We start from the raw sequence: 27,917 nt of genomic DNA, 5'->3' as shown, positions 1-27,917 counted from the left end.
ATGCAGCTTTGCTAGAAATGAAATGATAGTTAAATAGACACCCTAGCTGCAAGCAGGCGTTGATACACTTTATTGGGAACATGTTGAAATGTGTGCCCCGACCGGGACTCGAACCCGGGATCTCCTGCTTACATGGCAGACGCTCTATCCATCTGAGCCACCGCGGGCACAGAGGATAGTGCGTCTGCAGGGACTTATCCCTTGCACGCTCCCCGTGAGATCCACATTCTCAACATGTCCACAACACTACATTCGTAGTTCGCCTAATAGATGTTTGCCCATCATACTCATTACTCGTGGCAGATTAATCTACCAAGTCCCGTACGAGTTCGGGCGTAGCGTGTGCGTTCGCACAAGAAGGTCAAAGGCCGGGAACCCATATTTTTAACTATATATATAACGGTAGTATCTGTTCCCGAAAGAACAGTTACCGTCAATGACCATGCAGCTTTGCTAGAAATGAAATGATAGTTAAATAGACACCCTAGCTGCAAGCAGGCGTTGATATACTTTATTGGGGACATGTTTAAATGTGTGCCCCGACCGGGACTCGAACCCGGGATCTCCTGCTTACATGGCAGACGCTCTATCCATCTGAGCCACCGCGGGCACAGAGGATAGTGCGTCTGCAGGGACTTATCCCTTGCACGCTCCCCGTGAGATCCACATTCTCAACATGTCCACAACACTACATTCGTAGTTCGCCTAATAGATGTTTGCCCATCATACTCATTACTCGTGGCAGATTAATCTACCAAGTCCCGTACGAGTTCGGGCGTAGCGTGTGCGTTCGCACAAGAAGGTCAAAGGCCGGGAACCCATATTTTTAACTATATATATAACGGTAGTATCTGTTCCCGAAAGAACAGTTACCGTCAATGACCATGCAGCTTTGCTAGAAATGAAATGATAGTTAAATAGACACCCTAGCTGCAAGCAGGCGTTGATATACTTTATTGGGGACATGTTGAAATGTGTGCCCCGACCGGGACTCGAACCCGGGATCTCCTGCTTACATGGCAGACGCTCTATCCATCTGAGCCACCGCGGGCACAGAGGATAGTGCGTCTGCAGGGACTTATCCCTTGCACGCTCCCCGTGAGATCCACATTCTCAACATGTCCACAACACTACATTCGTAGTTCGCCTAATAGATGTTTGCCCATCATACTCATTACTCGTGGCAGATTAATCTACCAAGTCCCGTACGAGTTCGGGCGTAGCGTGTGCGTTCGCACAAGAAGGTCAAAGGCCGGGAACCCATATTTTTAACTATATATATAACGGTAGTATCTGTTCCCGAAAGAACAGTTACCGTCAATGACCATGCAGCTTTGCTAGAAATGAAATGATAGTTAAATAGACACCCTAGCTGCAAGCAGGCGTTGATATACTTTATTGGGGACATGTTTAAATGTGTGCCCCGACCGGGACTCGAACCCGGGATCTCCTGCTTACATGGCAGACGCTCTATCCATCTGAGCCACCGCGGGCACAGAGGATAGTGCGTCTGCAGGGACTTATCCCTTGCACGCTCCCCGTGAGATCCACATTCTCAACATGTCCACAACACTACATTCGTAGTTCGCCTAATAGATGTTTGCCCATCATACTCATTACTCGTGGCAGATTAATCTACCAAGTCCCGTACGAGTTCGGGCGTAGCGTGTGCGTTCGCACAAGAAGGTCAAAGGCCGGGAACCCATATTTTTAACTATATATATAACGGTAGTATCTGTTCCCGAAAGAACAGTTACCGTCAATGACCATGCAGCTTTGCTAGAAATGAAATGATAGTTAAATAGACACCCTAGCTGCAAGCAGGCGTTGATATACTTTATTGGGGACATGTTGAAATGTGTGCCCCGACCGGGACTCGAACCCGGGATCTCCTGCTTACATGGCAGACGCTCTATCCATCTGAGCCACCGCGGGCACAGAGGATAGTGCGTCTGCAGGGACTTATCCCTTGCACGCTCCCCGTGAGATCCACATTCTCAACATGTCCACAACACTACATTCGTAGTTCGCCTAATAGATGTTTGCCCATCATACTCATTACTCGTGGCAGATTAATCTACCAAGTCCCGTACGAGTTCGGGCGTAGCGTGTGCGTTCGCACAAGAAGGTCAAAGGCCGGGAACCCATATTTTTAACTATATATATAACGGTAGTATCTGTTCCCGAAAGAACAGTTACCGTCAATGACCATGCAGCTTTGCTAGAAATGAAATGATAGTTAAATAGACACCCTAGCTGCACTACGAATGTAGTGTTGTGGACATGTTGAGAATGTGGATCTCACGGGGAGCGTGCAAGGGATAAGTCCCTGCAGACGCACTATCCTCTGTGCCCGCGGTGGCTCAGATGGATAGAGCGTCTGCCATGTAAGCAGGAGATCCCGGGTTCGAGTCCCGGTCGGGGCACACATTTCAACATGTCCCCAATAAAGTATATCAACGCCTGCTTGCAGCTAGGGTGTCTATTTAACTATCATTTCATTTCTAGCAAAGCTGCATGGTCATTGACGGTAACTGTTCTTTCGGGAACAGATACTACCGTTATATATATAGTTAAAAATATGGGTTCCCGGCCTTTGACCTTCTTGTGCGAACGCACACGCTACGCCCGAACTCGTACGGGACTTGGTAGATTAATCTGCCACGAGTAATGAGTATGATGGGCAAACATCTATTAGGCGAACTACGAATGTAGTGTTGTGGACATGTTGAGAATGTGGATCTCACGGGGAGCGTGCAAGGGATAAGTCCCTGCAGACGCACTATCCTCTGTGCCCGCGGTGGCTCAGATGGATAGAGCGTCTGCCATGTAAGCAGGAGATCCCGGGTTCGAGTCCCGGTTGGGGCACACATTTCAACATGTCCCCAATAAAGTATATCAACGCCTGCTTGCAGCTAGGATGTCTATTTAACTATCATTTCATTTCTAGCAAAGCTGCATGGTCATTGACGGTAACTGTTCTTTCGGGAACAGATACTACCGTTATATATATAGTTAAAAATATGGGTTCCCGGCCTTTGACCTTCTTGTGCGAACGCACACGCTACGCCCGAACTCGTACGGGACTTGGTAGATTAATCTGCCACGAGTAATGAGTATGATGGGCAAACATCTATTAGGCGAACTACGAATGTAGTGTTGTGGACATGTTGAGAATGTGGATCTCACGGGGAGCGTGCAAGGGATAAGTCCCTGCAGACGCACTATCCTCTGTGCCCGCGGTGGCTCAGATGGATAGAGCGTCTGCCATGTAAGCAGGAGATCCCGGGTTCGAGTCCCGGTCGGGGCACACATTTCAACATGTCCCCAATAAAGTATATCAACGCCTGCTTGCAGCTAGGGTGTCTATTTAACTATCTTTACAAAATTTATAGTCTAAAGTATTGTCGAGGCGATTTCTTCAGGAAAATTTCTTCAACCAGACACTTATTTACAGTAAACAGTGCTACTGCTACCAACTACAAACGCGAGGAAAAACAATACGTGCTCACAATTTATCAGCGCCAACAGTCAGCGGTAATAGCGAAACCGAAGCAAAGCTTGGTAGTCAGGATCGTGAAAAAACTGAGATTGAGACCTTTCGTCACCATCAGTGACCGGGAGATACAGCCTTCATAAACTCTGGCAGTCGCATACACGAAATTTTAGAGCAGTAGTCCATCAAAAATCAATACGTTTCCATTCTTGGTGAAATAAATAACGTTTACTCAAACAAACTAATACAGTCACGTAAAAAGTTGACGGAGACTGTGAACAAAGTGAAAAAGCAAACAAATATCATGGCAGGCATCCCTCACGTAAATCATCTAACAGAATCTAGTGCCGTACGCAAAAATTCAAAAGGCTGGACTGCACGGAAATATCTCCCAGTCAACTGCAAAAACATTTTTTTCGTGAATACTCTATATCTCCTCTATTTACTGCTAATGCCCAATAACTTCTTCGTCGCATGGAGAAATCAGCATACAAAATGCACCAGTATTATTAGTGAAACGTCTTGGCAGATTAATCTGCGCGGAAGTTTTACTTCAGCGTACATACGCTGCAGAGTGAAAATTAATTCTGGATTGTTACTGATGTATACACACATCATGTCATTTCTCACGTCTGCATCAAATTTTAATTTGTTTCATGTGACTCATAGCTGAAAATAAAATGATGTCATTTTCATTAGAAAATTACGATTAAATATTTCTTTATCATAAATTCCACGTGACAAAAAATATAGAATTTAAATAGAAGTAAGAAAAGTTTGATGTGAAGGAAGATTTGAACCTGACACCATTATAATAAAAGCTTCAACGCAATTCACTGACCTAAGAATATCAACCTACATTTTAGGTATTGTTTTGCACTTACCAGCGCTCGGAAATTACCTCACTTTTAGAGGGAAGTTCTACGAATTTTTTTCTTTTTTGAAATTGTGTGCCACAGTTTCAGTAAACTGGTGTCTGGGCATAGATTTTCAAATCCTATAAATATGCATAAAGGAAATCGTACAGGGCCAGTCACAAGGTACCCTCATACATACTGAGCGGCGTGACGTCACGAGCCGCGACCCCAGAAAGTTCAGGATTTAACGTCGAGTGTCCGATTAAGGGATATAACTTTCCATGCTTTAATCCACAGAATGCAATTTTTGCTTTTAACTGATGATATCATCCTCCTGAGTAGCTCCCGCCTTGAGATCCGAATGATGGACAGTTTAACCTCCGGAATATTTTACCGAAGAGAATGCCAACATTTAATCATATAGTATAGCTGCATGCTGTCGGGAAAAATAACGGCTGTAGTTTCATTTTGTTTACAGTCATCCACAGTACCAGCCTTGCAAGGCCACGTTAATTGATGTTACAAGACTACATCAGTCAATCATCCAGATTCTGGGCCCCTTAACTACTGAAAAGGCTGCTTTCTTCAAGAACCACACTTTTGTCTGGTTCCTCAACAGACAAGCTCCATTGTAGTCGGACCTATGGTATGGCTATCTGTATCACTGAGGCACGCAAAACCACCATACCATGCCAAGATCCTTGGTTCGTGGGAGAAGTAGCTCAAATTACAATCTCCAATTACAATTTAAATTTACACACACAGGTTTGCCACGTATTTACATTTTCTACAGTTATTTACTATAAAATCAATCATCATATTTCATTTGGTACTGATCCCATGACAATGTATTAAATTCATCTGGAAGTATCATAAATTTGCCATCCTGTGCAGATCAACTCAGTTTGTGTTACTTAATAGTAGAGACAAGATGTTACTATGACTGAACCAGAAACTGCACAGTAGTTTCTGCTTCCAAATCCAGCTCAAACTGCCCGTAATCTTCAGTGTTTAACATATTAGCAGAAGACTGTTTTATACCTTATGCTCCGCGCACTTTGTGCCCAGACACGGTCTTGAGAGCATATATTTTTGCTTGTAGATGGACAAATTCTGTAGTATGTTCACCATTAAGTTCCTCTTTCATCAAACAACCCTCTCTTTTCCTTAACAGCGGAATATTGCGTTTGTTATTTGTAGGGAAACCAGAAGTACGGAGCCTTGCGTGCACATCACTCTTGATATCCTCGAAGGTATATGGGTTTTTAATGTGATAGATTAAATTATCACTGCCCTTTTAGCAGTTTTACATGATCTTGTATCTTGTATTTTAATAAATCTTAAATTTTAATAATTTTAATAATTTAATTCATTTTAATAAATCTTTAATAAATCTTGTATTTTAATAAACGTTTAAATTTTGTGTCGAATTGTTTGTGCTCTCTGTAGATTAGTTCAGACGTTCTTTGCACAACAGTATTTAGCATGGATAGGGACTGCGACTGCTGTGTTCGGAAGCGGGCTGAGTTGGCATCCCTTCGCTCCCAGCTTTAGGCGGTGTTGGCTTCGGTCACACAGCTTGAGGCTGTTGCCAATGGGCATCACTGTGGGGGTCTGGATGGGGGTTTGTCGTGGACGGCCAGCTCGTCCCACGCATCCCCCGATCGGACTACAGCTGTGGCTGCCCGGGATACTGCCCACATTGAGGCTGACCCCTCACCCGTGGTAGAGTGGGATGTCATCTCTAGGTGTGGCAGGGGGCCAAAGACATTCCGGAGGGCTGAACGGAAGGCCTCTCCAGTTCGTCTGACGAACCGGTTTCAGGCTCTGTCTCCGCCTGATACTGACCTTCGGCCGGACATGGCTGCTTGTCCTGTTCCAGAGGTTGCCCCTCAGTCTGCAAGATCCACGCGGTCACAGAGGGTGGGCTTACTAGTAGCTGGGAGCTCCAACGTCAGGCTCGTAATGGGGCCCCTTAGGGACATGGCAGCAAGAGAGGGGAAGAAAACCAATGTGCACTCGGTGTGCATACCGGGGGGGGGGAGTCATTCCAGATGTGGAAAGGGTCCTTCCGGATGCCATGAAGGGTACAGGGTGCACCCATCTGCAGGTGGTCGCTCATGTCGGCACCAATGATGTGTGTCACTATGGATCGGAGGAAATCCTCTCTGGCTTCCGGCGGCTATCTGATTTGGTGAAGACTGCCAGTCTCGCTAGCGGGATGAAAACAGAGCTCACCATCTGCAGCATCGTCGACAGGACTGACTGCAGACCTTTGGTACAGAGCCGAGTGGAGGGTCTGAATCAGAGGCTGAGACGGTTCTGCGACCGTTTGGGCTGCAGATTCCTCGTCTTGCGCCATAGGGTGGTGGGGTTTCGGTTTCCGCTGGGTAGGGCAGGAGTCCACTACACACAGCAGGCGGTTACACGGGTAGCAGGGGTTGTGTCGCGTGGACTGGGCGGTTTTTTAGGTTAGATGGCCTCGGGCAAGTACAGAAAGGGCAACAGCCTCAAAGGGTGCGGGACAAAGTCAGGACATGCGGGGACCAAGCAGCAATCGGTATTGTAATTGTAAACTGTCGAAGCTGCATTGGTAAAGTACCGGAACTTCAAGCGCTGATAGAAAGCACCGAAGCTGAAATCGTTATAGGTACAGAAAGCTGGCTGAAGCTAGAGATAAATTCTGCCGAAATTTTTACAAAGGCACAGGCGGTGTGTAGAAAGGATAGATTGCATGCGACCGGTGGTGGCGTGTTTGTCGCTGTTAGTAGTAGTTTATCCTGTAGTGAAGTAGAAGTGGATAGTTCCTGTGAATTATTATGGGTGGCGGTTACACCCAACAACCGAACTAGGTTCATCATTGGCTCGTTTTACCGACCTCCCGACTCAGCAGCATTAGTGGCAGAACAACTGAGAGAAAATCTGGAATACATTTCACATAAATTTTCTCAGCAAGTTATAGTCTTAGGTGGAGATTTCAATATACCAGATATAGACTGGGACACTCAGATGTTTAGGACGGGTGGTAGGGACAGAGCATCGAGTGACATTATACTGAGTGCACTATCCGAAAATTACGTCGAGCAATTAAACAGAGAACCGACTCGTGGAGATAACATCTTGGACCTACTGATAACCAACAGACCCGAACTTTTCGACTCTGTAAGTGCAGAACAGGGAATCAGTGATCATAAGGCCGTTGCAGCATCTCTGAATATGGAAGTTAATAGGAATATAAAAAAGGGAGGAAGGTTTATCTGTTTAGCAAGAGTAATAAAAGTCAGATTTCAGACTACCTAACAGATCAAAACGAAAATTTCTGTTCCGACACTGACAATGTTGAGTGTTTATGGAAAAAGTTCAAGGCAATCGTAAAATGCGTTTTAGACAGGTACGTGCCGAGTAAAACTGTGAGGGACGGGAAAAATTCACCGTGGTTCAACAACAAAGTTAGGAAACTACTGCGAAAGCAAAGAGAGCTTCACTGCAAGTTTAAACGCAGCCAAAACATCTCAGACAAACAGAAGCTAAACGATGTCAAAGTTAGCGTAAGGAGGACTATGCGTGAAGCGTTCAGTGAATTCGAAAGTAAAATTCTATGTACCGACTTGACAGAAAATCCTAGGAAGTTCTGGTCTTGCGTTAAATCAGTAAGTGGGTCGAAACAGCATATCCAGACACTCTGGGATGATGATGGCATTGAAACACAGGATGACACACGTAAAGCTGAAATACTAAACACCTTTTTCTAAAGCTGTTTCACAGAGGAGGACTGCACTGCAGTTCCTTCTCTAAATCTGCGCACGAATGAAAAAATGGCTGACATCGAAATAAGTGTCCAAGGAATAGAAAAGCAACTGAAATCACTCAACAGAGGAAAGTCCACTGGACCTGACGGGATACCAATTAGATTCTATACAAGATACGCGAAAGAACTTGCCCCCCTTCTAACAGCCGTGTACCGCAAGTCTCTAGAGGAACGGAAGGTTCCAAATGATTGGAAAAGAGCACAGGTAGTTCCAGTTTTCAAGAAGGGTCGTCGAGCAGATGCGCAAAACTATAGGCCTATATCTCTGACATCGATCTGTTGTAGAATTTTAGAACGTATTTTTTGCTCATTTCTGTAAATCCAGAATCTACTCTGTAGGAATCAACATGGATTCCGGAAACAGCGATCGTGAGAGACCCAACTCGCTTTATTTGTTCATGAGACCCAGAAAATATTAGATACAGGCTCCCAGGTAGATGCTATTTTCCTTGACTTCCGGAAGGCGTTCGATACAGTTCCGCACTGTCGCCTGATAAACAAAATAAGAGCCTACGGAATATCAGACCAGCTGTGTGGCTGGATTGAAGAGCTTTTAACAAACAGAACACAGCATGTTGTTATCAATGGAGAGACGTCTACAGACGTTATAGTAACCTCTGGCGTGCCACAGGGGAGTATTATGGGACCATTGCTTTTCACAACATATATAAATGACCTAGTAGATAGTGTCGGAAGTTCCATGCGGCTTTTCGCTGATGATGCTGTAGTATACAGGGAGGTTGCAGCATTAGAAAATTGTAGCGAAATGCAGGAAGATCTGCAGCGGATAGGCACTTGGTGCAGGGAGTGGCAACTGACCTCTAACATAGACTAACGTAATTTATTGCGAATACATAGAAAGAAGGATCCTTTATTGTATGATGATTATATAATAGCGGAACAAATACTGGTAGCAGTTACTTCTGTAAAATATCTAGGAGTATGCGTGCGGAACGATTTGAAGTGGAATGATCATATAAAATTAATTGTTGGCAAGGCGGGTGATAGGTTGAGATGAATTGGGAGAGTCCTTAGAAAATGTAGTCCATCAACAAAGGAGGTGGCTTACAAAAAACTCGTTCGACCTATACTTGAGTATTGCTCATCAGTGTGGGATCCGCACCAGGTCGGGTTGACAGAGGAGATAGAGGAGATCAAAGAAGAGCGGCGCGTTTCGTCACAGGGTTATTTGGTAAGCGTTACGGAGATGTTTAGAAAACTCAAGTGGCAGACTCTGCAAGAGAGGCGCTCTGCATCGCGGTGTATCTTGCTGTCCAGCATTCGAGAGGGTACGTTTCTGGTTGAGGTATCGAATATATTGCTTCCCCCTACTTATACCTCCCGAGGAGACCACGAATGTAAAATTAGAGAGATTCGAGCGCACGAGGAGGCTTTCCGGCAGTCGTTCTTCCCGCGAACCATACGCGACTGGAACAGGAAAGGGAGGTAATGACAGTGGCACGTAAAGTGCCCTCCGCCACACACCGTTGGGTGGCTTGCGGAGTGTAAATGTAGATGTAGATGTAGATGTAGATTTACCAATGAACTTGCTTATGTGCATCCACAAAGGAAGTCAATAAGAAGCGTGTTTTAAGTCCAATATGGCTACTCCTACGGCAACGGGCTCCTCAACGACGAAACTAATTCTTTTCAGTTCAGTGGCGACTATTGTTTTGTTAAAAATTACACTCCTTCACGATTTGGTTTGCCAATTACTGCAACTACCCCAAATGTGGCTTCGACGCGTGTCGCTAGTCTTATTATACCGTACTACTCTTATTATCCCGTATGTTTCACATGTTTTGCATGATTCTTCCAAACACATTATAATTTTTCAGTTTGAAAAAGTTCTTCATAAACTCAGTATTTGCATTCATACGCTTTTGTATGCAAATCTCGATGTATGACTTCATTCAGGAAGCTTGCCTAAATGATAGAATTCGATGAATCTTTTTTAAAATCCTGTTTATGTTGTAAATATTGCTTCGGAGTCCTGAAATGAATAACAAATTTTTTCTAATCGTATAAGTCCATAATAATGTCTTTGTACCTTGCTATTGATTGGCGGTGACTTTTTCCAGACATTAGGACAAATCAGAATAAAAATGATGAATACTCTTCTAAAATGTACTGTACTAAAATGTATCCTATGTTGGAATTGTTTGGTATGTTTTTTCCTAATTCAAAACTGCGACACTCTCTGGAGGAAGCCATTCAAAACAGGAAACCGGAAGATATTGCAACACTGTGCACTTGTAGAGGCTATTTAAGTCACAATAATGTTGTACGTTTCGTCAGTTGTGTCGGCAACTGCATGTCTGCAAGAACAATGGACAGTCCTGTCTGTAATTCCTCTTTCAACGAAATGGAGTTGCTCAATATCATATCAGTAATAAGCTGCAGTTCCATTCCAGTAAATTTTAAGAGGAGCATCCCAGGCCAAGCCAGGTGAAGCAATGTAATGCACAGGATACAATTCATATGCCTTAGTGCAAAGATCGCGAAAGTTTTCGAACACATCAGCAAGAAGTAGTACGTCGGTTTTCAAACATAGAGCAGAATAGTTTCCAAGGACTTAGTCTTTGGCACTTGGCCTGTGTTATTGCTTAGCATGTTAATAAACTTTTAAACTTTTTAACTAAGGGCAAGTGATCTTCCAGTAAAATCAGTCCATTGCTCACATATTCCTACAGAAAAATTCCGTTCTCATTAACTAGATTAAACTCTTGATCACTGGGAAAATATGTCCTAATTATCTTGGGTTTATCTGATTTCAGGTATGATGCACATTTTTCGAGTGAGCAAGAAAATTAGTGAATCGATAAATCAGAAATAAGGATTATAGTGGCATTCTTGAGGCAACACAGCAATATTTTTCGTGAAAGATTTACATTTTTAATATTATATGGCAGATGAGAAATGGAACTTGAATTTAATTTAACTTCTTTGTTACGATATTCACAAATGTTCATGAGCAAGAAACGCCCACTGTAACTGCTCAGACTGTGGCATATGATGGGCACGGTATAGTGAGGCCAGTGATTAACATTGTAGATGGGATGTGCTGCACCTCGATACGCACCCGTGAAGTGACAATGGTCTCGATGTTCAGTATTGCCTTCCTCTAATGGTTACCTGCTGATATGGCAGACCTCTGCCCAACGAAACACTAATTCTTAGAGATTTATTTCCATCTTCTTATTTTGCAATAAAAAGTTATTCATATTCGCAGCGATGACATATAGCTGTTGAATGGATCATTCCATGCAATCGTTGCCTCTGTACCATTTAAATTCGGAATATATCTGGTCACAGGTACAGTGTATGTAGTATCCAATGCTGACTGGTTCATGCAAATGTACCCGGTTAGAATACAAACCAGAGGCACTGCTATGACTGCAGCCAGCAACTGGTTCTAACGCGGATTCCTTATCACCATAAATTACAGATAGTAGCTTCAGTTTGTTGCTGAACTTTGCAAATTTTACAAACTCTTTCGTGCCATTAGGCAATGTACTATTGACTTCTTCAAACTGTGCACAGTCAACTAAGGGCACATTTAATTTTCCCTCGGTATGAAAATAGCACAGATAACGTACACATATTATGATGGACACACAATGAATAGTAATGCTACTTGGTGCTAGCCTCAACAAGCTTTTTACGCAATAGAAATGACATACATGTGTATTATCAACCCGCAAAATCAACGGATTTACATGTTTCCCGTGACGATGTTTTTTAATATGCAACAATACAGCTCAGAATTCTTTCTCATCTCTGTCGTCTTCCACGACTGTACATTTAAAATCTGAATACCGGAAGCCGTATACGTTTATAGCGATGTCTTCACTCTGTTTTCGAAAACGTGAACATATTTCACCTCTGTAGCGAATGGTATGCTGACAAAGTGTAATTTCTTTGCATGGGGCTAAGATTTAGTCTCACAACAAGCATTCTGATTTATAGGATACAACTTTGCCAGAACAGACCACTTAAAATAAGCATTATTCTGTGACATAACTGCAAGTTTACTTGCCATCATCTTGAGCATTTTCATGTAGAATCCTTAATAAAAACCCTTACTTTCATGGACGTAATATGCAGTTGAACTACGAGAGTTGTCCAGAAAGCAATGCGCCGCATTTTTTTTTTCTCCGCCGAAAACAATGTTGTAAATGCGAAACGTTACATACGTATTACCTAAAGTATCCTGAACGAGCATGCTAAGTTTCCATCACTTCCGACAGATAACGTAGCTGCAGGTCAGTTTGAAAATGGTGTCTGTAGGTGTTGTACGTTACAAGCAACGTGCCGTCATTGAATTTCTCACTGCAGAGAAAGAATTTGTGAGGAATATTCACAAATGCTTGTGCAAAGTCTATGGAGCATCTTCTGTGGACAGAAGTACAGTTACTCGCTGGGTACGGAGGGTGAGGTCATCAGAAAGCGATTCGGCGGAGCTCCAAGATTTGCAGCGGTCAGGGAGACCATCCACGGCTGTCACACCTGACACACCTGACCTAGTCCCCTCGGACTTCCACTTATTTGGGTCATCAAAGGATGTTATTCGTGGAAGACATTTTGAAGACAATGACGAGGTGATTCACACAGTGAAGCACTGGCTCAGCCTCCAAAACATACACGCCCTTGTTTCGCACTGGAGAAAGGCCATTTAACGGGATGGAGATTACGTGGAAAAATAGGGTGTGTAGATAAAACACCATTCTTTCATGTCTGTAATTCTCATTATGTTCAATAGAGAACTGCTGAAGAAAAAAGTATCGTGCATTATTTTCTGGGTAACCATCGTATTTCCTTCAATATGTACCCGGAATGTCTCTTCCGGGGGATTTCAAATTTCCTTAACAGCTTATCGATGGTATTCGTTAAGTACCAATCATCACCAGTTTTGGATGGTGTTATATTCGCACTCTTTGTATGGAGATACATTTGTTTTTTTGCACTTGACTTTGGTAGGAAAAAATTGTAGTCTATTAAAAAACTGATTTTGATAGTTTGGTCCGTTAGACGAACTTTGTTTTCGAAAACGTGAAACCAGGGATCCAAGAAATGAATGGGATCTTTAAACTTAAACCTATTCTCTAGTAGTACATATTCTACTTCTAAATCCAGGCTGAACAGCAAACTATTCGAGATCATCTAATTTAATGCATTTTGCTATCACTTCACTCATTACAACAAATATTACTGGGTTACGACAAAGTGCAGTCTACTGAAAGGTTTAGGTCTTCTCGAACCGCTGCAGATTCTCTGCTACTGCTTGCAGTTTCTGCACTGCTCTTCAGCGGCAAGGGGATGGTACTAGACTCCAACTCTCCATTGCGTGTAAGCAGTACTTATCGAGCAGTGGAGAGTTGGAGTCTAGTACCCTCCCCTTCCTACCGTCTGTAATATTCAATGAAAAACATGTCTGAGATGCATTCATAGATATGACAAGCAGTGAGCGATGAACTGCGTAATTCCCAGACTTAATTTTTTACTTGCAGAAGAGAGTTGCTGCGCGTGTCGAATTTTGGTGTATTTTTCGAGGAGATGACTCTACTATGTCAAGGTATTTGCAGAAATTGCAACATTGAAAGAAACATGCATGATTTATCAGTAAATTAAAGATGTAAGGTGGCTAATAGTAAAATATATATTTGTCATACTTGCATTTTTTCCTTGCACACAAGAAAAGTCGTTGACCAACGTTGGCAGCTATGATGATACGACGTAAAAGTCTTTCTCGAGTAGAAGCTCTGGTTTTATAACCCATTCTTCTTCCTGAGTCAGCAGGGAACGAGCCTGTCATGAGTTACCAGGCATGTTCTGACAGGCAAGTGCCGCTCTTGTATCATCTCTCTCTTCCTCTCTTCCGGGAAACGTCATCTTGAAAGCATGTGTACCCTCACGTTACCTTCGCCAACGTGAAGGTCGTGGTATTGTATGTTGCGTTTTATGTTATTGGAAGTTATTGCAGAGAAATGGTGGTCAACCGTGTAAAAACCAATAATATTTATTTGTTAGTCAAAATGTTTTGTATATAAACCACATAGTGGAGCACCCGGACATTACACAAAGAATTCCAGGGGCGAGGTGTATTCAGAATCAGGGTTTTAAGAGCCTTATTTACATAAGAGAATGGGCATTAACGAACAAGAATTCTCTTGCTAGGCAATTGCAAGCAAACTGCTATCGGTTCACATTCCCTAGTGTTCCACTTACATGTCCACATAACATATTTTCTTTCTTTGTGTGTGAGGAATGTTTCCTGAAAGTTTGGCCGTACCTTTTTGTAACATCCTGTACATCTTAACAGTACGTATCACTGTTAGGTGATTTACCTGCGATGACGCTAGCTGCTCTTTAGTAAACTATGCAACAAATTTTATCAAGTAGGCTATCTGACAGCGCTTATGTGCAAGGGGCGTTCAATAAGTAATGTAACACCTTCTTAAGCAGACTGATTTTATTCAAGATTGCCACACAGCATATCATTCCCCACTCTTTTGGTTAAAAAACCCTACTTTTCAATATAATCTCTGTTCACTGCGAAGGCCTTTCATCACCTTACTTGGAAGGCCTGTATGTCCGTATAGTACCACTTTATTGGTTGACGTCAGAGCCAGCGTATTGAAGCATCAATAACCTCCCTGATATCTATGTACTGCTTCCTGTAGTGTGCACATCCTTCCTTGGGCAAGACAGACGGAAGTCGGAAGTTGCGAAATCTGGTCTGTGGATGGATTAGGAAGAACAGTACAATGAAATTTTTTCAGCTCATCTCAGATGCGCAGACTTCTATGAGGCCACGCTTCGCTGTGGGGCAGGAGAAGTTCGTTTATATTTTTGTGACGACGAACTCGCTCAAGTCTTCTGTTAGACGGTGGGGAATCCAGTGGGCACACACCTTTGAGTACCCCAACTGGCTGGCGAGTGTATCAGCACTACCAACAGAGACATCCAGTGGTGCAGTGAGGTGTTTGATTGTGATTCATCCACCACCTCGAATGAGAGGGTTTCCATGTTTCAACCATACAGGAATCACAGCTGTGTGCAGCTGCGGGAGATCAGATAGATTTGCGTCACTTGGTTGCGATGATGACAGATACTTCACTCAATGACCACTGTGCTTTTATTCGCTGCCATGTCTCCGTAGACTTTCTGCATGCACCTATGAATGTCTGCAATGCTCTCGCTTTCTGCTGGAAGAAACGCACTGACAGCTCTCTGCTTGGAGCGACCTCCATTACAGACGTCATTTTGAAGACATAGGGTCTGAAGCGTGAATATTGCACGTTAGCCCATTACTAATTCCGCATTTCTTCAAGCATAACTGGCTGAGAAAAAAATGTGTTGCACTGCTTATTAAAAGCCCTTTGTTTATTTTAGATTCTATTAATCACATTCTGTTGACATTATCTTCCTTGAGTGGTGGCACATCTGTCTCTCACTTTAACAGCACCGCCAGTCAGATTGATATTCATATTTTAGATAATGATCTCGGTGTTCCCCAGTACTACATTTGATATTTGTGGTTTATGATATTTTTACATGAGGAAGTTGTGGGTAAAATGTTCATATAACTGCATGTGTAGCCTGTAGAGAACTTGTAACCGAGGGGCCATAGCGGAGGCAATGGAGAACGGGAGAGAGATGGAGTATAGGCCATAAATGCTGAGTCTGGCTGTGGGAGCGATTCTGGAAAGCTGGGTTCTGTGAATTGTATCTGCAGTGGGATTTTGGGCCACGGCACTCCCCTCTTCCCACTTATTGTTGGAGCAGGAAAGTTAGAGTTGGAGCAGGAGGGCATTGTTTTGCAAAATATTTGATCTGGCAGGTAACAGTCTGTCGAGAAGGTGGCCATTTGGCATCAAGTGGGTGGAGGAAGCCATAACGAGAGATTGTTGTAATCTGAACGTCTGTACAAAAGTGGGAAGGTCGTAAAACTCCAAGCCTTCAAATGTTAGAACCTGTGTTGACACGGACAGAGTGGCTGGGGCATGTGCTCAGTGGAGACAAGACTGTAACCCCCCTGACACTGGGAAGTCACCAGGTTCTTTTAGCGAGCGGCAAAACGATGTATTTCGCGGCACGGAAGTTTGGAAAGCTTAACAGCCTTCTTTCAGAAACTAGAAATGGTCGGCCTGGAAAGATTAGATGTCTCGGTAAATAAAGGACTGCGGTCCCGACTAGGGCATTTTTTGCCGAAACATCGCCATGTTTACATTGAGAACGAAGTCTGCCTAGTCTAAAATATTCTTTTTCCAGAAAAGAGATATTTTGAGGCAATGATTGGCTCCTCTCAGGATATGCAAAGCAGAGGCTTGCTCCTCCAGCAGAACAGGCCAACAGAACAGTCAAGAGGGGGATAGAGTATAGTTCGATTCGTTTGTACAATTTGGAGGCGGTTTCGTTTTTGCTAATTTGGCTCCCGTACCGAGGCTTGGTGGAAAGTGGTTGTGATTCTTTGCCTTCTTCATCTTATGGTCCTCCCTGAGTGGAGAACTTCAGATCTTTCCCTAGTGGGTGAGACTTATGGCCTGTAACTTGTGGTGGACTAAGAGCCAGTGGCTGTTTTCACCTGTACCGACATTAGAACTGCATATCGTCTTGGACATGCTATGTGTCACGAGGGTGAACTTATTCGTCCTGAGTCGGCCATCTGACGTTTGACAATTTCAGTATGCACCGTCATGCCTGTGAGTCAAATTGGTTTGGTCAGACCAGCGAACGGGTACACTTCACACTGAAATCTGCCGGGATTTCAGGGCTCTGATAGGGAAGTTTCTAGCGTTCTAATAATCAGAAAACTAGTCCACATAGTTTGCAAATTTTCGTGGACGCTTCAGAACATTATAGCTGCAGCAACGCGCCGCTCGTTGCCCACAGCGTGCCATTTTCTGCTGCCACCTGAATCAAGATGAAACGGTAAAGTATTGCTGCATCGGCATGGGGTTGTTAAATGCTATTCATAGCTCCCTATTCTCCAGTAAGCCATAGTTTGTGGTGTACTCGGGTAGTAGCTGATTTCATTTGAATAAAATTGTACCTCACAGTGGATTCGTGTAAATAAAGTCACATTGCGTTGTAAAACGGATTAATTCAGGGGAGAATTTGTACAGCTTCCACCCCCATGAATGCTTTGGCAGTCAAGCATCATCCCTTTTCTGATTTGTGCTTGTGATTTGTTTCTACAGCTTGTTGTAGTTATAAAAGCATTAACAAACACTTTGCATTATTTTTGTAAACTTAAATACGCCACTGTTCTCATTCATACTCCCTCGACTATTCACTGTTTTTATTTTTATTGTCATGATAGTTGGGTGAACCGGAAATTCAAGGTTCAATCTTATTAAATTAGTTAATTTGATTATTAATTTGAGTTCTGAACGTGACAGCAGGCAGAGGCAACAAAAGTGCCATGATAATTTCATATACAAAAAAATTAAGGGTGTAGCTCACGATTGGAAGCTTACTGAGAAGCTAATTTAATTACATAAAGATAACGACATTTAGCATCACTCAGACATTTATTTATGATTAAAGCAAGCGTAGCTTGCCTCCTTACATATAAAATCCTTGAAGTGCTTCACTATAGAAATCAAGAACTGTCTGAGGTACAGCAGCTACTGAAATATTAAACCATCACTAACGTAAGTGAATGCATTTACTAACAATCAGAGTGTAAATGTCAGTTTTCCGATTGTAAATTTTCCTTCTCACTTGTTAATAGAAGCATTAACTGAAATATCATCATAATTTTGGAATAATGCTAATGAAAGCTAGAGCCGCAGTTCAGTGTTAAGTGCACTTTGTCCCTGCATTTCATGCTTACGTACAAATTCAGAGACCTAAATTCTCCTTTCCCTACTCCATTTTGCTTTCTTCATCAAAAACAGTGCGCAAAATAATCCATCATTGTTTTGCGTTGACGCTCTAACTGAATAGTGTTGCCAATTATTTGTGTCAAAAAACAGTGACGTGGTGTTCATAAGCTATGCTCGCGTTCTCTTCCGTTCCGTCTTGTGTGAAGACTGCTAATAAACACTAACGTATTGTCTGCTATTGCTCATGTAAACCAGGGTGAACGTTTAGAGGAGTTTGCGTCACGAAGCATCGATTATAACTTTAAGTTTATGATGGCTCCGTTGCAGTTGCATTGGAAAAATTTCCATTGGTTGAAAGGGGCGCCTGCAAAATGTACGGAAGCAGTTTGAATAACTGTTAGATGGGAGACCTATCTTACTGCAGGAGGTGGCAGCATCTTTGATTATTAAGCGCACCTTAAACTATGAGAACAATTTTTGTTATTGCAAAGTTTGCTTTTACCGCAAAATTGTCGCACAGAGATGCAAAGTCTGCTTATATGTTCCCTGTTCCAGAGATCGAGTTTCCTTGATTATGTGCTATTTCGGAGCCTGGATTGTATTCCTTGTGCTGTGGGAAACCTTGAAATTTGTGGCTTACATCAACAACAAGATATGACTTGATGATTAATGCTAGGTAACTATATTTTTACTTGCTGATTCAGGCTGGTGGCTAACAATAAAAGCTGGACAAGCTGCAGTAGTTTTGACTTAATGCTGCACCATCAGAGACGCCAACATCATTGTGGGCAGTCACACTGTAAACCGACCCAGTGAGCAGTATATGGGGTAATGGTGGCCACCCTTGAAAACTAACCTTTATTATCCCACTGAATACTATTCAGTCAGTTGGCCATCATTGCTCTCACCTAACAGTGTTTGCATGCACATATATGTATACGTGTGTGTGCATATGCGTAGGTGTGTGTGTGTGTGTGTGTACAATTCAGTGGCAAATATCTTATGGTATTTTACCCAAACAGAATTTTAATATTATATTGGAGGTATGTGTGTGAATGCAATTCAGAGGTAAATATCTTCCACCATTTTACTGAAGTATCTTTGACTTTCAAATGACAATTACACAATTTGTTTATCAATAAAGCGTATCTTTGTATATGACATCATCTATATGCAAATGACTGATTGCGCTATTAAACAGAGAGGTATGTGCGTGTGTGCATGCAGTTTGGAAGCTATTTATGTTAATATCTTCGACTTTCAAATTAAAGTTATGTAATTTTTCTCCATATCTTTGAACCCGACACCATTTTTATAGAGTTGACTGCATAATTTTAATATTACACTGATTACATACAGAGATATGTATGTGTATGAAATTTTACAGAAATGTCTTTGACTTTCAAATACCAGTTAGGAAAATAATTAATATCTTCAACCTTGGAGCCAGAAGCTTGCATCTATGTTCTGATTGGCTGACTTAATACTATGCTCTGATTGGCTGAAGAGGGGAGAGAGAGGGGGGAGAGGGGGACGAGAAGAGCTAGAAACCATAATTAGGCTACTAGCACCATCTTGGATCTTTTCTTAATTTTCATTAGGCAACTGGATTAAACTCACTATTTTAGACTTTGATTGCCTGGAGATATGGAGACAAGAAAAGGGGGCATATCTTGAAACAGATCATATGACATGATTGGTAAGGATGATGCTGTCACTGATAAGAGTGATGGTGTGCCTAATATGAGTTATGACATCGCAGGTAATGAGATATTATCGCTGATGAAGGACCAGAGATAGTATATATATATCCATGAGATTTTGATCTCTGGTCCCTGATCAGCGATAATATCTTATTACCTATGATATCATAACTCTTACTAGAGACACCATCACTCTTATCAGTGACAGCATCATCCTTGCCATCATGTCATATGGTATGCCTCAAGACATGCCCCCTTTTCCCTTTTCCTCCCTTTTCCTCTCCTCCTATCTCCAGGCAATCAAAATCTAAGATTATATATATATATATATATATATATATATATATATATATATATATATATATATATATATACTACTGTGGTGTGCAATTAGTTGATCAGTCACCCCTGCCACAGTACCACGAATGTGCCAAGCGCAGTAGTGATGAGTCTGCCTTCCCAGTACTACTTCCCACTGATAGACTAACACAGTGCTCACGTCGTATGTGAAACATCCTATACATGCAGTAGGTTTGGAATGTCAGAATTTTTAAAATGATTTTGTTTACACACATGCAGACTATGCTCTTAGCGCACAGGAAAGTAATTTTTACTATGGTAGTGACATCCATACCTGGAGTGGAGATGTTATGCATAATGTACATAAACAAGGGAACATTTCCAGCTGTACATAACGATCGTATTGAAACTTGGTGTGTATGTAGAGGGCTAAAAATTATGCATTACATATTTTTACGTTTTGTCCAGTTTCACTTTTAAAGGGTACAACACCTTGAAGGAAGATTGAGATATCACGTTTGGAGGGAATATATTTTAAACCACAATACATAAAAAATGTGTTTCATATAAACCTGAAATGTAATTAACATTCCTGAAAAAGCTGCATAATTAACTTTTATAACAATTTACACTTTTAAAAAATACCCCACCACTATAAATTAATTTTGAAAAATGAAAACTTTCGTAACAACATAAATTAAAGAAGGTTTCATGCCACATCCATCTGTGTATAATAAAGCAGGTTTCTGAAACCATCATTATAGGAAAATAAGTTGTACACAATGTGGTGTTGGAGTATTTTCAACATATGTAATTAAAATATCTAAACTTTCATTATTATTCTAATTATTTGCTTTACTTATTTTTGTTTCATATTTTGAATTTTTACTTTACATTTTAAATTCTTGATTTTTTGTTTACCATTTCACGAGTGTATTTTATTAGTTGAAACTGAGTAAATTATTAATGAGGTACACAATCATTATAATAATTATCTGTAAAGAAATGCTTAAAACTTAGCGTTTTTTAAAACCATGTATACAATATGAACGAAATATCTTCACGTAATACACACAGTTTACAACACAGAATAAAACAAAAGACAACAGGATTCTCAAATTGCGACTCATAGTCCAGTAAATGTCCTGAACTGTACCAGGCATACTTCAGGACATCGAAAAACGTTGACTGATTATGTACTAGTCACTGTAGCTTCATGATATGATTTGTGAAGTGGAGATTGACATCATAATCATTCAGAAAAACTTGATCTGAAAATCTTTTCACCTAAGTTCTTCCAACATCGAAAGCCATGTACTCATACGTACCTGTTCCATCGCGCTTTTTGGCATCTCCAGATGAACGAGTTCCTTGTAGTTAGGTAGAACGCTTGAAACCGTTCTTTCACATTGGGCACCCCAAGAACCTAACAATAATACAGAGTTTTCTCCCACACTGGGAAACAAAGTTTACGTCAAATATCTTTTGACATGGTCAGACGTTAGTTTACGAGATATTGATGCTATCACAAGAAAATTTTGGGTTTCAAAAAGAGATTCTTGAATTCTCGGTCTAAACTATTTACTAGTTTTCCTTACAACGGTGAAAACGGGGTAGTCACTGAGAAAAAACCGTTTTGAGCGTCACACCCGAGGACAAAGAACGTGGTAATCAGGTGATCGCAAAACATCTCGATGGGACAGGTACACTGGACGTGTATGATGTTAGAGGAACTTTGTGAGAAGATCTTCAGATATAGTTCTGCGGAATTATTGTGATGTCAGTCTGTACATGACAAAAACAATATAACCAAGCTGCAGTGACCAGTTAGTACGACACCAAGATTTTCCATTGTACTGAAATATAACTGGTACAATTTCGAACATTTAGGGGATCTTCTGCCACAATTTGAGAGTCTTGCTGACTTTGGTTTTATGTTGTATTGTCCTTCGTATTTATTACATGAAGAAATATCGTACATACTATGTGTATGTGCATGGTTCATATTTTGTGCATGGTTATGTTTTAAACGTTCCTTTACAGATAATAATTATTGTAATGATTTTATATCATATTAATGAGTCACTTGTTATTTTCGACTAACAAAATACACATATTTGAAACAGTAAACTAAAAAAAAATCATCGATTTAAAACGTAAAACTGAACTAAGTACTGGAAATAACTAGAATAAAAACGAATCTCTATTTTAATTAGGTATGTTGAAGATATTCTGACAGCTCATTGTGTATCGCTTATTTTGCTAAAATTATATTTCAGACCCTTGCTTTATTACACGCTTATGAACGTGGCGTGAAAGCTTGTTTAACTTATGTCGTAACAAAATTTTTCATTTTCAAAATTAATTAATAGTGGTGGGTTGTTTCCACAAATTTCAAATAATTACAAAAGTTAATTATACAATTATCAGGAACGTTAATTAGATTTCAACTTTTATAAGAAACACATTTTTATATGTCTTGGTTTCGAAGGTATTCCCTCTAATATGTCAAATTTCCTTTTAGCGTGTGTTTTACCACTTAAAAATGAAACTGGGCAAAAGCGAACAAGTATGTATTGCATTATTTTGATCCTCTACACACACGCCAACTTTCATCAAGTTCGTTTATTTACACATGGGAATGAACCCTTGTGAGCTACTAAACAAATCTGAGACACATTGCCCCCTTAGGGATACGTTCACTGGAGCACAGAGTCCGCGGCTCGTGCTCTAGTGGCTAGCGTTGCTGCCTCTGGGTCACGGGGTCCAGGGTTCGATTCCCGGCCGGGTTGGGGATTTTCACTGCCCGGAGACTGGGTGTTCGTGTTGTCTTCACCATTTCATCATCATCATTCGTGACAGTGGCTATATTGGATTGTGAAAAAATTGGACTGTGTAAGAAGTGGGACTTTGTACGGGCGCTGATGACCACGCAGTTGAGCGCCCCACAAACCGAACATCACCATCAATGTGGCACAGTGCTGCGGAGACACTCTTCTTACAGTCACCTACCAAGCGCTTCCAGTACAAACGGTACATTCCATTTAATATACCATGGATTAGGCTGACATGAGATAAGCTTTTTAAAGACACCAATACTAGATAATTTTTATTTTAATACACTATGCGCCACTCAAACTGAAAATTTATGGTTTCATCGTGTTGCTAAAATACTGCAGATTAATTGATGTTATTCTGTGTTTGACATCTTCACTACCCGAGAAGCAGTGATTTATATACTACTGGAATGGTTTTCGAGTATCTGTGGCCAGTTCCAAATTTCCTCCTTTCCAACGTTAACGTGGTGGTCGGGTACTCGCACGTGTTAGAAGTCCGTTACCATTTAAATTAAACACAAAGGATCTAATGGATAATGTCTGATACTGCACGAGACTTTCCGTGTACTAGTTTCGCAACGCCACGAAACTAGCAAATTGCAAGAACACCTACAGAGGGTCGATGACTGAGGCAGGACCTGGCAGTTGACGCAAAACGTAAGTAAATGTAATGTTTCGCGCACAAATAAGCGAAGAGATTCATTACCGTTCTGTTACGCTAATGTCAATGAATCACTGCCAGCAGTAACAACCATAAAACACCTGGAAGTAATCGTTCTGAGCGGTGTAGATGAATACATAAAACTAGTTGTAGGAAAAGCAGATGGCAGGCTCAGATCCAACGGAAAATATTATGGAAACGTAATGTATCCACGAAAGAAGTGGCCCACAAACCACAAAAGACTCGTTCAGCCGATTCGTGAGAGTTGTTCACAGCCTGGGATCCTTAGCAGGTTGGACTAATAAAAGGTATAGGGACGATCCAAGGAAAAGCGGCGCGTTTCACAAGGGGATCGTTAACTACGTGCTAGAGCGTAAAGGAAGTGCTCAACAAAGTCCTTTGGTGTAAGCCATAAGAAAGGCGTTGCCCATCAAGGACAAGTTCGCTGTAGAAATTCTGAGCGCGTACGTTTCAAGAAGCTTCTAGTAATGTACTACTACTTTCACGATTCCATCAACCACAGGTACCCTCCGTCATACACTTAACGTGCCTTGTGAAGTATCGATGTAGATATGGAGCCAGATGCAAGGGTGAGTAACTTCTTCACGTGTCAGCGAGACTTCATTCACATATATCGCCATTTAAACAACACGAGGTCTATGGTTAAGTAATTTCATCACATTGACCGATATATCTTCAGTGATGTAGTAACACATCCGTGAAAACCGCTACAATCTACATCTAGACATTTACTCAAAAGACTAATGTATAGTGCATGAAAGAGGGTTCTCAACAACATTATAAGCGACTTTCAGTCCTGTTCAATAGAGTATAGGATTTGGGAAGAATTACTATCTAAGGACCACTGAATGTAACGAATCTCCATTCCCTTATTCTCTAGCGTATGTAATTGGTAAGAACTCCTAATGCTGGGGCAGTCCTCTAAAATTGATTATGTTCTACATATAGACTTAAGGCGCAGGTTATGGAACAGGTGACAGAAGTACCGATTTAAATAATAAAGTGCTGCATCATTTACATTTTATTATGCTCAGCACTGTAGAAAACCACAGCTGGTGCAGTACTTCATTATTCAACGCATTATTGACACAGTTTTAAAAAGTATCGTTTATCACGGATGTAATTAAATTAAACTAGGTGTTGTGCTGCGGACGGCCAATGAGAGAAGAAAGAAAAAAATTATCAAATTAGGAGATGTGACAGGTATGGAACTGTACATGGGTACAGACCAATGCGGCAACGACGGCGTTGTAATAGCAGCAGCTGATTTTCAGTGACGGCGAGTACGTCTGTTTCTGTTGCTTCCTGGAAAGGTAGATGGTAGACTCAAGAAGGAGCGAGGTGAGCGTCCTAATAATGTTTCGACACGTGGTAATGAATGAGACCACTTCGGTGACGGAGAAAACTACTGCTGGGTGCGACCCTCTCGGTGTCAAAAAGTTGCTAACTGCAACCTTCCTCTTCATTGCGACGATGACGTCTTAATGCTGACAAGCGAGCAGGCACACATGAACAAGAGATTACAACCTATTTGTTAATACATACCATAATCATCTACAAAACTTAATACATAATGTACTTTATATAAACGTACGTATTTTGGCGAAGTCCAGACTGCATAGTGAAGTAACATTTTCTATGATCATGTCCAGATGATTATATCTGCTTCTAACTTAACAATTTTTGTTGTCCGTCATAGATTATTTAATACTCTACACTTTCTTTCACTGCCTACATAAATCTACGTCCTACAGGATGAGTCACTCATTATTGCCACCTAGAATAACTCCGAAAGTATGATAGTAGCTGAAACGTTTGTGGGACAAATGTTGCATGGGATAACGGGGGACATAATATGCCGTTGGTTTTTTGTAACTGGGTGGGGTCGCGTTAGAAAAATGGTTCAAATGGCTCTAAGCACTATGGGACTCAACATCTTAGGTCATAAGTCCCCTAGAACTTAGAACTACTTAAACCTAACTAACCTAAGGACATCACACACACCCATGCCCGAGGCAGGATTCGAACCTGCGACCGTAGCAGTCCCGCGGTTCCGGACTGCAGCGCCAGAACCGCTAGACCACCGCGGCCGGCATGGGGTCGCGTTAGAGATAAGATGTCATTTTTGTTTTCTTAAATGGGATGCTATAGTTTGGTACTTATTTTCTGATAGCGGCTATCGAGACGAATAAAATGATGTGTAAAAGTAAGGTCTTTGAAGGTCTAAGAAGGTCACAAAGGTGGCATGGACGTCCATTTACAGAAGATGTTCGAAGTGGTGACCATTGGTATCAATGAAGTGCTGGAAGCTTCTTATCATGGATTGGGTAGTATTCCTTACCACTTCGGCACTTATCGAAGCACATGCTCTGACAATTCTCTCTCGTATATCGTGCAAATAGTAAATATTCGCCGAATACGGCGTATCCATCTAACGTGCCACTGACAAGTAAACACCATTCGACGGTTTCGCAATACAACACTAATAGGAACGGTAAGACTAGTATCGTCGAATCAAGCGAATGTGAATGATGTATTTCTTCGAAGAACAAGTCGATATGCTTCTCATTTACGCAGAATGCCAACGAAATTCAGTGAGAGCTAGAGACTTATACACGGAAAGATATCCTCAACGTACTCACCCGACACGACGTACATGTAAATATGTGTATGATAAATTGAGAACAAATGGATCTTTAACGGATCGGAACATATCCGGCAAAGGAAAGTTACTAACAAGGAAACGGAAATTGGTAACCTTGCCACTGTGGCTCGAGATCCTTGAGTTACTTCGCGTCAAATCGCAACGGAATCTGGCATGAGCCAGCGTCGTGTTGTTCGTGTTCTGCATCGCCATAAATATCATCCTTGCCATATCAGTCTCCGCCAAGAATTGACTGGTACGGATTGTATGCGTCGCACTGAATTCTGCCGACGGGCTCAACTTCAGATTCAGAGGGATGACACATTTATTAATTTGATTTTATTTAATGAGGAGGCAACATTCACGAACCATGGAAACGTTAATTTGCAAAACATGCATTATTGGGCAACTGGAAATCCATGTTGGCTGCGGCAAGTTGCACTCCAAAAACCGTGGTCGGTGAACGTATGGCGCGGGATTCTGAAGAACAGAACTGTAGGCCCCTATTTCATTGAAGAAATCTTATTGGTAGGAAGTATACCACATTCCTGCAAGAAACATTAGGTCTGTTATTGGAAGAAATACCTTTAGGAACAAGGAACAGAATATGGAATCAACACGATGTGTGTGAGACACATTTTTTGTTGATTGCTAGAAATGAGTTGCACAGACAATTCCTAAATCGTTGGATTGGACGCAGAGGAGATGTGTCGTGGCCGACTCGTTCGCCAGATTTGACCCCTCTGGATTTTTTCTTGTGGGGATTCGTAAAAGACATTGCTTATAAAGATGTTCCAACTACACCTGAAGATATGCGAGAGAGAATTATCAGAGCATGTCCTTCGATAAGTGCCGATGTGATAAGGAATACCACTCAATCCATGATAAGAAGATTGCAGAACTGCATTGATCCCAGTGGTCATCACTTCGAATACCTTCTGAAAATGACCGTTCATGCCACCTTTGTGACCTTCGTTGACCTTCAAAGACCTTACTGTTACATATCATTGGATTCGTCTCCATAGCCGCTATCATAAAATAAGTACCACTATAGTATGGCATTAAAAAAATAAAGTTGACCATATCTCTAAAGTGCCCACACCTAGTAACAAAAAACTAACGTCATATTATGCCCTTATTGTTCCATGCAAATTTGTCTCACAAACTTTTCAGCACCTATCATACTTTCGGAGTTATTCTTGGTGGCAATAGTTAGTGACTCACCATGTATAATAGCTTGTAGTTCTTGCTGCCGAATACAGTTTGGTTTCACAGTCTAGAAACAGGAGTCTACAGAGATGAGACAGCGGATCCAGTAATAGAGTCGGAATTGAAAAGGTCTTGGGGTGACTTAAGATCAAATAAGACACAAGGGATAGATAACATTCCATTAGAATTTCTAAACTTATTGGGGGAAGTGACCATCAGTTTGGTTTTAGGAAAGGTAAAGGCAACACAGCGGCAGTTGTGTCGTTGCGTTTGATAACGGAAGCAAAGCCCTGGAAAAAGAGTTCATCAATGTAAAATCGTGCAAGATGTTCGACATTCTGAGAAAAGTAGGGGTAAGATATAGGGAAAGACGGATGATTAAAATAAGTACACAGAACCAAGAGGGTAGACTAAGAGTGGGAGACAAAGAACGAAGAATTTGGATTAAAAAAGGTAAATTCAAGGTGAAAGGATATCAATGATGAGATTCGATGATGACACTCCTATCCTCAGTAAAAGTGAAGAAGAATTACAGGATGCGTTGAACG

The 27,917-nt window shown here is 41.6% G+C and overlaps 8 non-coding genes across 8 annotated transcripts; 3 read left to right on the top strand and 5 right to left on the bottom strand.

Annotated features, from left to right (window-relative positions):
- Positions 1-93: 93 nt before the first annotated feature.
- Positions 94-168, bottom strand: Trnat-ugu (transfer RNA threonine (anticodon UGU)). Its single transcript has one exon. It is a non-coding gene; the product is annotated as a tRNA-Thr (tRNA).
- A 367-nt stretch (positions 169-535) lies between these two features.
- On the bottom strand, positions 536-610 carry Trnat-ugu (transfer RNA threonine (anticodon UGU)). The gene has a single exon. It is a non-coding gene; the product is annotated as a tRNA-Thr (tRNA).
- A 367-nt stretch (positions 611-977) lies between these two features.
- Positions 978-1,052, bottom strand: Trnat-ugu (transfer RNA threonine (anticodon UGU)). The gene has a single exon. It is a non-coding gene; the product is annotated as a tRNA-Thr (tRNA).
- Positions 1,053-1,419: 367 nt separating this feature from the next.
- On the bottom strand, positions 1,420-1,494 carry Trnat-ugu (transfer RNA threonine (anticodon UGU)). The gene has a single exon. It is a non-coding gene; the product is annotated as a tRNA-Thr (tRNA).
- Positions 1,495-1,861: 367 nt separating this feature from the next.
- On the bottom strand, positions 1,862-1,936 carry Trnat-ugu (transfer RNA threonine (anticodon UGU)). The gene has a single exon. It is a non-coding gene; the product is annotated as a tRNA-Thr (tRNA).
- A 415-nt stretch (positions 1,937-2,351) lies between these two features.
- Trnat-ugu (transfer RNA threonine (anticodon UGU)) lies at positions 2,352-2,426 on the top strand. Its single transcript has one exon. It is a non-coding gene; the product is annotated as a tRNA-Thr (tRNA).
- Positions 2,427-2,793: 367 nt separating this feature from the next.
- Positions 2,794-2,868, top strand: Trnat-ugu (transfer RNA threonine (anticodon UGU)). Its single transcript has one exon. It is a non-coding gene; the product is annotated as a tRNA-Thr (tRNA).
- A 367-nt stretch (positions 2,869-3,235) lies between these two features.
- On the top strand, positions 3,236-3,310 carry Trnat-ugu (transfer RNA threonine (anticodon UGU)). The gene has a single exon. It is a non-coding gene; the product is annotated as a tRNA-Thr (tRNA).
- Positions 3,311-27,917: the final 24,607 nt, after the last annotated feature.

Source organism: Schistocerca nitens, chromosome 1 (assembly GCF_023898315.1).
Source record: "Schistocerca nitens isolate TAMUIC-IGC-003100 chromosome 1, iqSchNite1.1, whole genome shotgun sequence".
Taxonomy (NCBI): Eukaryota; Metazoa; Arthropoda; class Insecta; order Orthoptera; family Acrididae; genus Schistocerca; species Schistocerca nitens.
Note: the sequence above shows the minus strand (reverse complement) of the source record. Positions and strands in the feature narration are given on the sequence as shown.